The sequence below is a fragment of the Myodes glareolus genome, chromosome 15 (genome assembly GCF_982192425.1).
Source record: "Myodes glareolus chromosome 15, mMyoGla1.1, whole genome shotgun sequence".
Classification (NCBI taxonomy): Eukaryota; Metazoa; Chordata; class Mammalia; order Rodentia; family Cricetidae; genus Myodes; species Myodes glareolus.
In genome coordinates this window covers 3,812,912-3,826,866 of record NC_142040.1, presented here as the reverse complement: position 1 = coordinate 3,826,866, position 13,955 = coordinate 3,812,912, and the positions used below count along the sequence as shown (strand labels likewise).

The following is a 13,955-nucleotide window of genomic DNA, read 5'->3' as shown; positions in this document are numbered from 1 at the left end:
CACCAGACAGGACAGGCAATGACAGACTACATTCCTGTCCCCTGAACAAGTCTTGTTTTGAAATAAGGCATCCTACTTTAGAAATATGGGATTCTTGAAGAGTAAAGTGGGATGAAACCTGTCTCCAAAACCTCAGCTTATAGAAAATAGCATGGTGGGTTATGATAATGCTTTATCTACACTGGTGTAGACTATTATTCTGGTTATAGATTCCTTTCCTGTACATACTGCTTCTGTCAAAGCTACCATATGTGGACTTACAAAATGCCTTATTTATCATCATACCATTTACACAATATGGTTTTTGACCAAGAAACTCATTTTATAGCCAGAGAAATGTGACAGTCCTATCATGTCCCCAACATCTTAAAGCATCTGGCCTAACAGAACAGTAAACTGCCCTTTTGAATATAGAGTCACAGAATCACTTAGATGGAAGTTGGTGTGGGAAATCCTTCTGTCTATTTTGTTGCTTTTATTGGTGAATGAATAAAGCTGTTTCAGCCAGTGGCTTAGCAAATTGGGGCAAGGCTGGAGCTCCAAGCAGATAGAGGAGGAGAGAGTAGGTGGAGTCAAGGAAAATCCATGTTGCCTCACCCCTCCACCCCCCACCCACTGGGAAACTGATGCCTCCACACGAGCCCAACAGAACCTTGCCTGTAAGCCACAGCCACATGTCTATATACAGATTAATAGAAGTGGGTTAATTTAAGATTTAAGAGTAAGCCAGAAATACGCTTAAACTATTGGTCAAACAGTTTTGAAAACACTGGTTTTTGAGTGAATATTTTGTGGTCTGGGCAGCCAGGAATGAATAAGTGGTCTCCGCCAACAGGGAGTAGCCTGAAGAGGTGGAGGCAGGGAGATAGCAAGTTGAAAGTCAGCCCTAGCTACACATTTTAGGATATCCTGAAGTGGCAGAGAAAGCTCATCAGTGGGGCTACTTCATACTGTGCTTATCACCCTTGATCCTCTGGGAAGCTTCTGAGCCTGGGGCCTCCCATAACCCTAATAGGACCTCTCCCTGGACTGATAGGCAAGTGCCCAGAGAGCAGGGCTCTGCACCTGTAAGAGAGGCCCAGTTTGGGTAATGTTCCTTTACCAGAATTTGGAAGAGACTCTCACCCAGCATAGCAGGTTCAAGAGTGAGGTGAGGTACCTAGGCCTCACAGCCCAATTCTGACTACTCTCCCCAACCTTTCAGCAATCCTAGGATCAGTAGAGTCCAAATCAGTCCTTTCTTGAGCAAAGTTTTTCTAATTTGTTGAAGAACAGCCTTGATGGGATTCGTACATTCCAGGGTAGGAGTGTGGAGATTAGAACTATTAAGCAAAAGGAATAAATATATGAGAGAGATAAGACAGAAACACAGAATAGCATTGGAAGGGACATTCAATAAATACTGAACCCTGAGTTCATTATTTTCCACACACTTATATACTTCACTTCAAAAGGGAGCGGGGAGGCAACAGACTCCCTTAACGTGATATAAATAGACTTGAATTGTCTGACCAGGTAAAGTGAATCCACCTCTATACCAAAAATACTAATTAACTACACCCTAGATTATAATTAATCTCTTTGCTTATAGTCACAACTGTTGTAAACCAAAAAAAAAAAAAGCTCAGGCTCTCTGACCTCCAGGCAAGGTGGAACAAGCTCACAAGCTCACACTGTTTCAACTCATTTGAGCTCAGAACCAATAACCTTAATGTTTACTAAGGTTTCCTGCCTGTTGAAAGACAGAAATCTGCCTTTTTCTGGACTACTTTTTGTTTGTGGTTCTAACCAAGATACAAATGTACTGAATTCATAAACCAAACTCCAGTAGGTCTAATTCCTTCATAAGGATGTGACTTGTGAAATACTTGTGAGTTACATCCTTGCAAAGTTTAGGGAGGGTTAATTCAGTGAATGAAAGTTTGTTATATGAATTATTGGTGACGTTGACATTTAAAGACATGAGGTTTAACGTCCATGAGATTTTGTTACATGTGTGTGTGCTTGAAGAGATGCCAAACACAAGCAAAGGTAAGTTATGTTGCTATAAAATATAACCCAGCAAGTTCATCTAACTGCTTTCTCAAGAACTTTTTCGTTGCCCACATTCTCTCTTGCTCTTTTCAAATGATTCCAGCCTCCACTCTCCTCTCTCATTCCCACCCTGACCCAAATAGAATAGCAGCATCTTTTCATGGTAACTGTAAGCGAAACTAGAGGAAGTGTTTGAGGAGCTCCAAAGTATATATCTGATCTGTAAGGGGAAATAAATGAAATAAGATCAATGAATGCATTGCAGATGTCCACCAGCCCAGCTATTCTAGCCACAGAAAGGTCACGGTTGTGGGTGGATATTAGTGACAGGTACAACCCGGGGGGGCGGGAATCTATGACCAAGGCTCATAGAATCAGGCCATGTGACTATGGACTGATAGTCCATATTCCTCCCCCAGGAAAAGCACAGGTTATTTCTTCTCTGGTTCTCCTAGAAAAGAAACTGTCAGTCTAAGGTTGTGGATACTTAACATCACTTTCAAGGCTGAGTAAAGAGCACAGCCTCTCTGTTCCCATGTATCCATTTTTATGTTAGAGTTGAAGCCCTATATACTCCTGCCTACTGAGTTTCCAAATTTATCTTCTGAAACAGACAAGAAAGGAACATAAGATACAGAAAAGGGATGGATAGAAGGATACAAGTTCCATCAGCTCCTTCCCTGTTCTTGTTTGACAGCTTTGTCTGATAATCACCAAAGGTTCTTCTGCATTTTTCTGTTTTTCCAAATGAAGAAGCAGCAAAAACCAAGTCCAGGCAGAGTGACTCATCTCCTAAAGGTGATGATAACCTGAAAGATGGAAAGAACCAACATGTTTTGCTTTTACTTTAAAGTCATTGGGTGATATTTTCTATGTGTCCCAGTTATACTATATAATTCTTTAATTCTATTTAAGGAACATGCCTGTTTTCATGGTCCTTTGTACCCCAGACTTTGTGTTAAATCACTAAGGATGAAAACAGACCTGAGAAATTATTTTTATCCTCACAGTGTTTAAAAGAAAGTGACTGATGGCTTATCTTTGCTTTATGTCTGGTAGTTCTTCAAGTACACAGCATTTTAATGAATTTTCATGAGCATTAAAGTGGATATTTACAATTATATTTGAAATGGAAGCAATTGAGGCTCACAGAGGTAAAATGGGCTATTGGGATGCATAGAAAAAGACTAATAGAGATAGTTAAATATTCTTTTTTGATAAACTTTACATTGTAGTGTGATGATTATTTATAACTCATTTTTATATTTTATTATAAGAGCATTAGGTGAAGCTTGAAATTTTATTATAAGAACATTAGGTGAAGTTTGATGTTTATATTTTAACATCCTTCTGTATGTATCATTATAATAATAATGATGTGACCTAGATTCCTGAAACATACGTAGTTCATCTAGATTGATTCATACATTGCAGATCTAAACTATTGATAAAATGGTGCCAAAGCAGCTGCCCGTATGTTCGTTGCAGCACATAGGACTGTTAGGACATGTTCACTTGAAAGCACCTAGTCATGGCTAAAAAATTACTTTAAAGAATAAGATCCCCTCTTATCCTTTTCCCCCTCCCCTCTGCTCCTTGTTTCCTGACAACTTTTTTTTTTTTGAATCTTAGAGTAGATTTTGTGGTAGCCCTTAACTCTACTAGTAAAAGCTGCTACAGATAGGTTTAATCTATCCAGAGCTAGTGTGGAAAATATGGATGCAGTCAGAAAATGGCTCATATTTGTGTCTCCTTACGGAGTAAGGAAAATATGACTGGACAAAAGTTGTAAAACCTCTTAGGTCCTAGCCTGAACTGGTGAGTTTGTCATAAGGGTACCCCAGAATGATGAAATCCCTAGTAGTGAGACTTGGTGATTCTAACATGCTGTGTGAATTGACAATTGCCAGAAATGTATGTTTATGTCAGTAAATAAGGTAACATTGTTAAGCTAATAATTACTATAGAGTGAATGGCTAATAGTATTATTCACATTTTCTAAATCAGTGCTGACTGGAAATTCGGTCTGACAAAATAGATTGAAGTGTTCCCCAAGTAGTTTACAGTTGCTATGTGGTCCTTTGAACTCAGCTTCCTGAAATCAAGTCCTGAGCCACAGACCCACATCATAGATTATTTATAAAATCAAACTTTATAAATGTAATAGACTGTCCTATCTCTTTAAGAGACAAGCCATGCCCACTCCCTCCCCTGTCCACTGAGACAGGCTGATCTTCATCTTATAGCCTGATTTCTTTCCTTTTCTGTTTCCCTCTCAAAGAGGCAGCTTCAGTCTTTCCACTCCTCTTCTCCCCTTCTCCCAACCTCAGTCTGCATGTTGTGCCTGTCCATCTGTCCTTCACCTGTGTCATGGTTTCCTGCCCACGACCAGCCACCTTCGGAGACCTGCGGCAAGGTCCTGTGGTGTGCCTATCTGTCTGTCTGTCCTCGTGGTCTTTCCACAGGTCCTGTGGTGTTCATGCCAATCTGCATCCGACCTATAGGGGGAGACATCCCGTTATAGGCCTTGCAGTGCTGCCATTTTTCACAGGATTTCATGGTTTCATGGTAGCCAGCCATCCATGTCCATCCCGCTGGGATGGAAGCCTTTAGAGGCCCTCAAACCACAGCCCTTAATGCCTACCTCTTCAGCTCTTACCCTCACTCCACTGGTGTCCTGCCAGCTCCACTTTTATGGGAGCTTTCTAACTACTGTCAGTAGAAGCTTTCTAACTACTGATAGCACACAGGCAAATGGAAAATGTTTACTCAAACTGTCTCTGCCACCACTACTGTTGCCAACAAGATTGGTCAAATCCATGAGGTGGCTGTTTTCAATTCTAGCCTTTTGTTCCCTGCTGTGGCTTGTGGCATGGTGGCTCAGCCACAGGGTGAATCACACCTCTAGGTCTCTCTCATTATCAAGCTTAAAATGCCTGCAGCTCAAAAACTGTGACTTTCCATACAACATGTGACTGCTACCATTTTGACTGAGGTCAGGTGACTTCGCCACCATCTTAACTGAGAGTCAGGTCAGGTGACCAAGTCCTAACATCTCTACTGAAGTATACCCTGCCTGGTCCCCCAGTTTACTTATGTTTTTGTCCTTAAATTCCTCTTGTTAGCTCTGTTGCATGTGTAGTTTGTGCAGTGGCATGCCTTTTGTAGGACCCACCAAGAGCATCCACTTTGCCCAATTCCTGTTCACTCTGTGTGTGTATCTTTATACTTGTAACTTATAGGCACCTATGTTTACTGTTAAATGTTATAATTGTCTGTTCTTTATATCTCATTTCAGACTCTAAAGCAATAAGTCTCGTGTTTTAAACTGGTATGTACTTTTAAGTCTCTTCAAAAATACTTTGCATTTAATCAAAAATTTTCATCTCAAAATATACTAAGATATTCTCTACAATTGTCAGTTCTGCCATTAACCCTCTATTTCAAGAAGTTTTTTCTTCTTTCTGTCTTCTTATGAGTGTAAATCTTACCTGTTAACAGCTACTACAGTCAAACTCAGACCCAGCTCTCCAGGCAGATTCTATACTGTAGTTTTACCTGATAAACAGCCCTCAACTGCTTAGAGATCTAGGGAATATGACATTTAAAGATTTAACTATTAAAAAACTTTTCATAACAAAAAGAGACAGGTTGGCTTCCAGCAGCAGTACTCGATTTCTTTTCAAGAAGACAAATGACAAATGGGCAGAGAATAACATCCATTCACAATTTGCTTCAAATGCCAAGCACTGACCACTGGGCAAAACTGCCTTTCATCTAAACTGAAGATCTTCAGACATGGACAGAATCACTGGAATTGACAGCTTAGCTGCTCAGGTCAAGGTAGGCCTGTCTTCCTACAGATTTCTTAGCCCACAGGATCTTCTGGAGCCTGACAGACCCTGCACTAAAAAGTAAAAGACAAATACAACCTTTAGTGTCCATGGAGGACCCTGAAGAGTAGCTCTAGGTGCCAACCAAGTAAGTTCTCTGTCATTTTTTAATCAGTAACTCAAGTAAAATTTTATCCTCTCAAAGATCTCTGATGCAGTTTCACAGCAAAGAGGTTTTGTCAGTTTAAAAGGACAACTTCACCAAATAAATTTCAGTAAAATACAAACACAAGACCTGCAAGTTATAAAGGTGTGAGGACAAATACAAGTTATAAAATTTCTCTCTCACACTGCCTTCCATAGTCTAAAAAATACTTTTCATGGTGCAAAAATATCTGTCACAGTCATTCTGACATAAATATGCTACTGTTTATACAATGTGTATGTCTAAAACTTCTGTTTTCACAAACCCAAAGAATTTTTGTGAGTTCCAGGGAGCCAAATTGAAGGATCTACCTTAAACAAGTCAGATATACCTTGGGAGACCTGCAGCATGGTCTTGTGGTGTGCCCATCAGTCTGTCTTTCCTCGCGGCGTGATGCAGCCTTCAAAGAACTGGGCTGTCCACTGCCTGCTGCCACATGACCCACTGCCATTGCTGGGGGATCTGCACCCTCTGGGTATCCACAGCATTTTACTTTTCTCATTCCAATAAGAATGTACACATATTTGATTTTTCTCAGCATTTTCATGGTAATTTATCTTTGTCCTTTTATTGTTAGAGCAATACAGTGCCAGCAATGTAAAACAGAAATCCTAAACTATTATCACAATATTAGAACATTTAAGGTCTTAATTTTTTTTTAAAAAAAAAAAGTTTTTTTGGCTAATATAGAAGCAGTTGGTAATGAGATTATCCAAATATCTCACAGATTGTTTTTGGGATAGTTTCCTTATTATTAGAATTTTCTATTACTCTAAATATCTGTAAATATAAATTTATTACTGGATTGTCCCTATTAAGTGCTAATGCCTATTGAACACATTTATCAAATCCTTCTGCATAAGGTATGTGGACAAGAGGGTCAAACATAGCAGAATTCATGTCCTGGTTTGTGGTACTTATCAACTACATAAGTTTTCTGTCTCTCAAGCTCAGTGTGGAATTTTCCAGACACAGCACAAGAGAGGAACCTAGCATACAAACACTGCAGCACTGCTGGTGTTTCTACTGTTGTCTCATAGAACAAAAACAAATAATTACTGAAAGATTAAAAAAATTTTAATGAAAATTTGCTTTATCCTTGTTGCACATATTCAAAATATATTAATCTGAATATCTGAATTGCGAAGTTATCAAATATGACATATCACATTTTGTTTCAAATGAATATACTCCAAATTCTTCCACATTGATATAGCCATGTTAGTGCCATTTTGTCTGTCTCTAGCCCTGGAATAGGCATGCATCCCAGCAGAGAGAAATCATCTGCTTTCTGGAAGGGACAGACATTCATTGGGAGCACAATGAATATGACCAAATGAACGGCTGCAGCAAAGTCTCAGTTTTTAAAACACAAGCTTCAGTTTCCTTTTGAATGTTACTCTGCAGTATATGGATTTATCTCTGAAATAATTTAGGGTGCAAAGAAGCTCTAGGGTACTGCAACCTTGCAGTTGCTTTCAGAAACCAGGCCTGCTTTTGTCACCTCTAGAGCCAAAGTTGCCATACATTTTTTCTATCTTAGTGGCATTATTTTGGTGACTTGATTTTGTATTATGAAACAAAATGCAAGCAGAAGTTAATCAAAATATGAAAGCAATCACAAAATAGTAGAAAAGGAGACAAATTCTCCATCTGTCCTCCTTTTGTTCTCCTTCTTTTCCCTCTCCATAGCTTCTGTCCACCTGGTGCTAATAGGCCATTGTTATTCGTGTTTGACTTTGAGATGTCCCCGTTTTAATTCCTACCACCTTGTGTACTTCCACAATCAGTATGTGTATTCAAACAACAAGTAACATAGTTCTTGGCAGTAAAAACTTGTCATGTAGATGTGTTTTCATAGAATTTTCCCCCTGGGATAGTATTTGAAATCTTTCCCAGAGCAATTCAGTTAGTCACAAATGGGCATTGATCAATTTATGGTAGGAGATGAGCTTCTGATCTTAGGAATACTTTGTTTAGAAGCAGGTGAAAATGAAGGGTCCCCTTGCCTTGTATCTATGCATTTAACATTAAAATACTATATTTTTAAAATATCTACCTAGAACTAGAGTTTAATGTTTATATTAGACTGCATTCTCACATTCTCATGTTTCTCTCTTACAGGGCATGTTTGCTTATTCCTTAATCTTTTCAATTATTCTTAAATGGGATTTTATATGGATTAAAATTACATTTCTTCCTAGTTTATGCTGCAAATGTTAAGTGATTAATTCTCCTGTATGAACTCAATGAGTCCCACACAGGGCAGAAAGGAGCGTGCTGGGAGGAGGGAGGAATTTGAAGCAGTAAACAGCAGATTGAGGAAAACGCTGCAGCCAGGCCTGGTGAACTGAACCTTATCGATGCTGCTTTATGATGTGTGTCAAAATAAGTGCAGGAAAGAGCATTTGCTTGGAACTTTGGAATGCTGTGGTAACTGATCTTTAAGTGAAAGAATGTTACAATTGGAATAGTTAACATGAAACTCTTCCCAAACCCATCAATTTTATTTATTAAACTTACCAAGGAGAAGAAAAGTGACAAGAAAGGGCATAGATCATTTGTTTATTTGACAGGTTACTCAGCATTCTTTTCCTTGGTAAGACAGCAATTAAGATGGATTTTATTATGCTCAGCATTTGTGTTTGCCTGCTTCAAAATTGTTTACATATTAACTGGCAGGACTCTAATGAAAATAGATCAGTCCAAGGGGCTTTTATTCCCCTGTCTGTGGAACATTCTGAAAGCTGCATTTTTAATGGATGATGACCAGAGTTGTTTTTAGGATTCCTGAATGAAGTCATAAAGTCTTAAAAATTTTGGAACTCAAAGTTTTGACTCACATTGCAATTTGAGTAATGGCTTTATAGAAAAGGTCCTGTTCTAATTTTAAACCTGTAGCTTCATTATCACAAGCCTAAGGCTCATTTCCTGGACATAATATTTATAAGCCCATAATTAAGGCTGTATTTTAGTTAAACTTAGTTGAGTTTTGAGGGAAAAGATACATCCAGGCTACTCCGGAGCTCCATCTTTCAGCTTCAATCAGCACCTTTGGACGCTGATCTTCTAAAAATGCAACAGCTACCGGGTTGAAAATCAGCTTGTGGTCCTCTTTTTGTGTAGTTTGTACCAGCATGCATTTAAAAGAACACCTGGAAGTGTGTGTGTGTGTTTCTCTTATTCTCTCTCTCTCTCTCTCTCCCTCTGAGTGTCTCTGTGTGTGTCTTTCCGTCCATTTTTGTTTCCTCACAGAACTGTGTGTGTGTGTGTGTGTGTGTGTGTGTGTGTGCTACATTGTGACTGTGGAGGCTACAGGACAACTTATGGCAGTTGGTTCTCTACTATGTGACTTTTGTGGGTTAAATTCAGATTATCAAATTTAATACAAATCATCTATACCCGCAGAGTCATTTGAATGGCCTCTTATTTATAGTTATATATTAATTTAGGGTGTTTCTAAATTTCATTATAGGTTTTCTTCATTTTCAAACTCATACTTACCATATTTTATTAATTTGAAAATATGTATTTTCTCATATTTTTCAAGTTGGAATGTGTTTTATAATTGAGACATATAGTTTACCTGGCAGCATTCTTCTTTGCCTTAACTTGTAAGAAACACCACCTCTACTGGTGGGCATTAGAGATGCTGTATTTCTGATTCATGACTCATTTAACAAATCTAGGAGTTTGTGCCATTGTCCTTAACCACTACCCTTTATCTTCTATCATCTATCTTGACCTATTATGATGACATTTCCAACATATAAATATGGCATAAAATTGGTTCATAATTTTGTTTGTTCCATAACAAATTTGTGTGACATTCAGAGAATGCTATATAGAATATGCTTTTCTACTATGTACAGTTGACAAATATAAACTTTCACAGGGCACAGATGCTAAGCTAAATGATAACTAGAGGTATTGTACATAGTGTCCATAAAATGTGAGTAAGGAGTAAAGTAAAAGGCCAGGTAGTTAAAAATCCTACTGGGAAGAGGCTACTTTGGGCTGAAAAAGTTAATGAACAATATGAAGGGTGGAACTGGCCTTTGAAAACCGTGTAAAATATTGGTGAGTAAAAGTGGAAGAGAGGAAGCATATATTTATGTATGTGTTCTTAGTGTTTGTCTTCAGGAAGCACAGTCATAGACAGATTGAAAGTGGGTGGGTATTTTTAGATTCAGAATATGCATTTGAAAATACAGCACACACTTGTTAGATTGGCTGTCTCACTGAGAACCAGTTCAAATGTGCTTTTCTGTATATTCTGAACACTTTATCTAAATTTGGGTGGTGAGGGCTCTTTACAATGAACAACTCTTGTCCCTATTGCCACAGAGCAGACTTAAATGCTGGGGACAGGATTCAAGAACTAGGAAAACTGACTGAACCATATGCCAGGGTTAAATAGGGCCAGAAAGAACCCTTTAGTGATTTATAAAGATTGACTAAGACTATACAAATAGGAGTAACAGACCCAGAGGCTAAATTTATTAAATTTCTGGCTTTTTGACAATGCCAACTTAAAATACAAAAAGATAGGTTAAATCAGCACCTATGGATGAATGGATCCTGTATACAGTGAACATTTAAACATTTGACTACAATACTGAATCAGATTAGAGAAGCAATTTCCAATGGAATGAGGAGACATCAAAATGCCAATGTTTTAATTCAGTAGAATAGGACATTTGAGAAGAGATTAAAGACAATAAATTCCTAGGAATAGTATCTCCTCTAGAATAGCAATAATAGGAAAACTCAGTCTTCAGGTATACATAGAAAGTGTGGCAAAGGGTGACATTGGACCAATAAATGCATATCAATGAAAGACAGACAAGGCAACCGGATACCAATGGGAAACTCCTTGAGGGACTTCTCACAGGTCCCAAGCCAAAAGTGTCCCAGTCATTCCCAATCACTGTGGAGGACATGTCTCACTAGGAAAATTAAAAAGTTCAGAGCCTTCTGTAAAAGACCATACTGTTCTAGCTGATGGCATAAACATGGAGGATAAGTAAAAACTTCCAATAAAAAATAGAAAACATATATTCTGGAAGACTTCTATAAATGATCAAAGCTAAGAGTGCATACAAATGGCTTTGTAATAGTTGGTTCGATACACACAGGTCCAGATGTATCATTAATCCAGAAACTTAGGATCCAAATTGGCCTCTTCAAGAGGCAGATGTTCAATTACTAGGAATTGGAACCATATTTCAAGTTAAACAAAGCACAAGATGGGTTAACTGCAGCAAATTTATGGGGTCATGACCTGCTGCCACAATGGAATACCCAGATTAACATTCATGCAGTTGCAGGAACTCATAATTCTAGGAAGGATATTATAAGGTACTATACACAAAGGTAACCAGCCATTCAGGCTATACAAGAACACCATACAGGTGGTAAGGAAACCTCATAAGGTTTGGGGCAGAGTTCTGTTCTTATATTTACAGGAAAATACACATCTTCAAAAATTCAAGAGACCCTGGATGTTTGGATGCTGACAAAAGGAAAAATAACTATCCAATATGAATCATTAAGAAAAAGAAATATAACTTATAAGGACAGATGATTAAAACATATAAACACACACATGTGTGTGTGTTTGTGTGTGTGTATGTGAATATATAGAGCTGGCTTTGGTGTTGGACAACAGCTCTGTCCTTTTCTATATCCAAGCATGTTGTTAAACACATAGAATTTTTGTCTCATGTTATGACTGCCTGGTATGGGGCAGAAAGAAGAAAGAATTTAGAAAAATTTTACTTTTTCTCATATCTATTTTTGTCTCTATTGTACCTTTCATTGAATATATATCTGTATATGTCTATATAAATAATGTTTAAGTTTTCTATAATGAAAAATGAATTTTCCTGTAGTAATCTTTGAAGTTTCCAGAAAGAAGATGGGGATCCACAACAACTCCACCTGGTTGATAAGATGTCACGATGCTGATAGTGCTACTTATAGCCTGTTTTGGACACCGGCTGCTCAAGACAGTTCCAACCTGGTTAGCTGAAATGGTGCACTTTTTACAACATTCTGGCAAGTGCTCCAAATAGGAAACTCAGGAAAACCCTACCAAATACTCAGAGAATATTTGCAATTATACTAGACAGGAATCTAGGAACTTAACCTTCGTTTTACTTTTACAGGATCCCATAGAAAGAATATCACCCCCATGACATCTAGAAGTAATTCTAGAAAATGATGTCCCCTCTCCAACAAAGTTTGTCCTCTGGATTAGTGACATCATTTAGGGGTTGATTATAATTGGTATAGGGTTGGGAGTTGGGGGATTATGTAGGCTCAGGGATCTCTTTGGGAAAAAAAGGGGCAGAGATTGGATGGGATAATATTAGTGTGAGCTTCTCACACCAACAATAATAGTGAGTAATAGAGTGAATACTTGTGAGATATTATTTATAGCAATTTATATTGAGCATGTTCCTATTCTCGTCTACAGTATTTGCATATCTAGGCAAACTCATTTTGTCATATTGTATGCTTCTACCTTTGCTTAAAACATTTTTGTATATTGATACAATTTTAGGATATATTTATCATATTGCAATGTACATTTCTACCTCTGATCACAATACTTATATATTGTTTACATTTTGAGGTCATTGTCCTCATTTGTTGCACAATTGATTATTATATAATATTCTAATATGAAATCATAGTCTTTAAGTTATGTAGATATTAAGAAAAATTAGGTTCTTTAGATACATAGAGATTGTATTCTGCATAGATAGATAATCTTCAACCACTTCAAAGAGTTGTATAATATGACATATAAATAACTTAGGGTTCTGTTGAAGTGAGGCACAATTGCTCCTGGTAGCATAAATCTGTTCCCCAAGAGAATGTTGAACACATAAGATACTCCACTCAGAGTTTGTTTTCTTATTGGCATGACTGGCCTTTGGGCAAGAAACTGCCCATGCCTCAACCACTGACAAGGTACATGGTATCCGGAAACGAATAAGCAGCCCACAAGGAAAAAGACAAATCTTGCCAATACAGGGTAAGATGGTTTTGAAAAATTTTCTGCCTCTGAGAATGGTCTGTCAGTTTTGCTAGGCCTTAGTCAAAGCTGGTTGCTCCAATGTTGCAAATGAGACTTCGGGTGATTGCCCAGGTAGCCAGTTGTCTCTGTCATTTGTTGCACATTTTGGAAGTTGCTTGATTTCACTTCATGCTTATTCAAGTAATATTATTTCCCTTCTTAGATCTTCGATGGGGTTGAAGACTAGGTAGTTGTAGTTACTTTCCTCTCATGACTTGGCCAAGTTATTTATTATACAATACTTAAACTCATTAGGATAGGATAATGATTGAATATATTTATTCTTATTGTATTTAAATTTGTATTAGGCTTAGAACGCTATTATTTAAACAAAAGGGGGAGGTGCTGTAGGAAAACATACAGCAATAGCCTTTAAGTTAACTGCCCACTGGGGCATGGCTTCTTATACTATTTATGCAGATGCAAAGCATGTGTCTGGCCTCTTCCCTGGCTGTGGAATTTGGTTGTTATTTTACATTCCTGCAGAGGATTCTGATTTGTGAGTCTACCCCTAAATAAATAATCATCTATTATTATTAATTCTGAACTGGTGTGGGATTTCTTTTAAGCATCCTTCAAAGATCTGCATAATGGCCAACAGTAGATTGTACTATTACTATTTTTTGTAAATTTCCAGAATAATGCACCAATCTGTGATGACAACATTGTGAAAAATGGTGCTTTGTAGAACTCTGCCTACCATGTTCCTGCTTTTTCTGTTTACACAAGTCAGGACTTGTACTAGTGACTTGGACACTACAGGCCATAGATAGCAGTTGTTGGAAGGTGGCCTAGG

At 37.9% G+C, this 13,955-nt stretch overlaps 1 pseudogene; it reads left to right on the top strand.

Annotated features, from left to right (window-relative positions):
* Window positions 1-916: 916 nt before the first annotated feature.
* On the top strand, window positions 917-1,198 carry LOC146891682 (Nuclear RNase P; annotated as a pseudogene).
* Window positions 1,199-13,955: the final 12,757 nt, after the last annotated feature.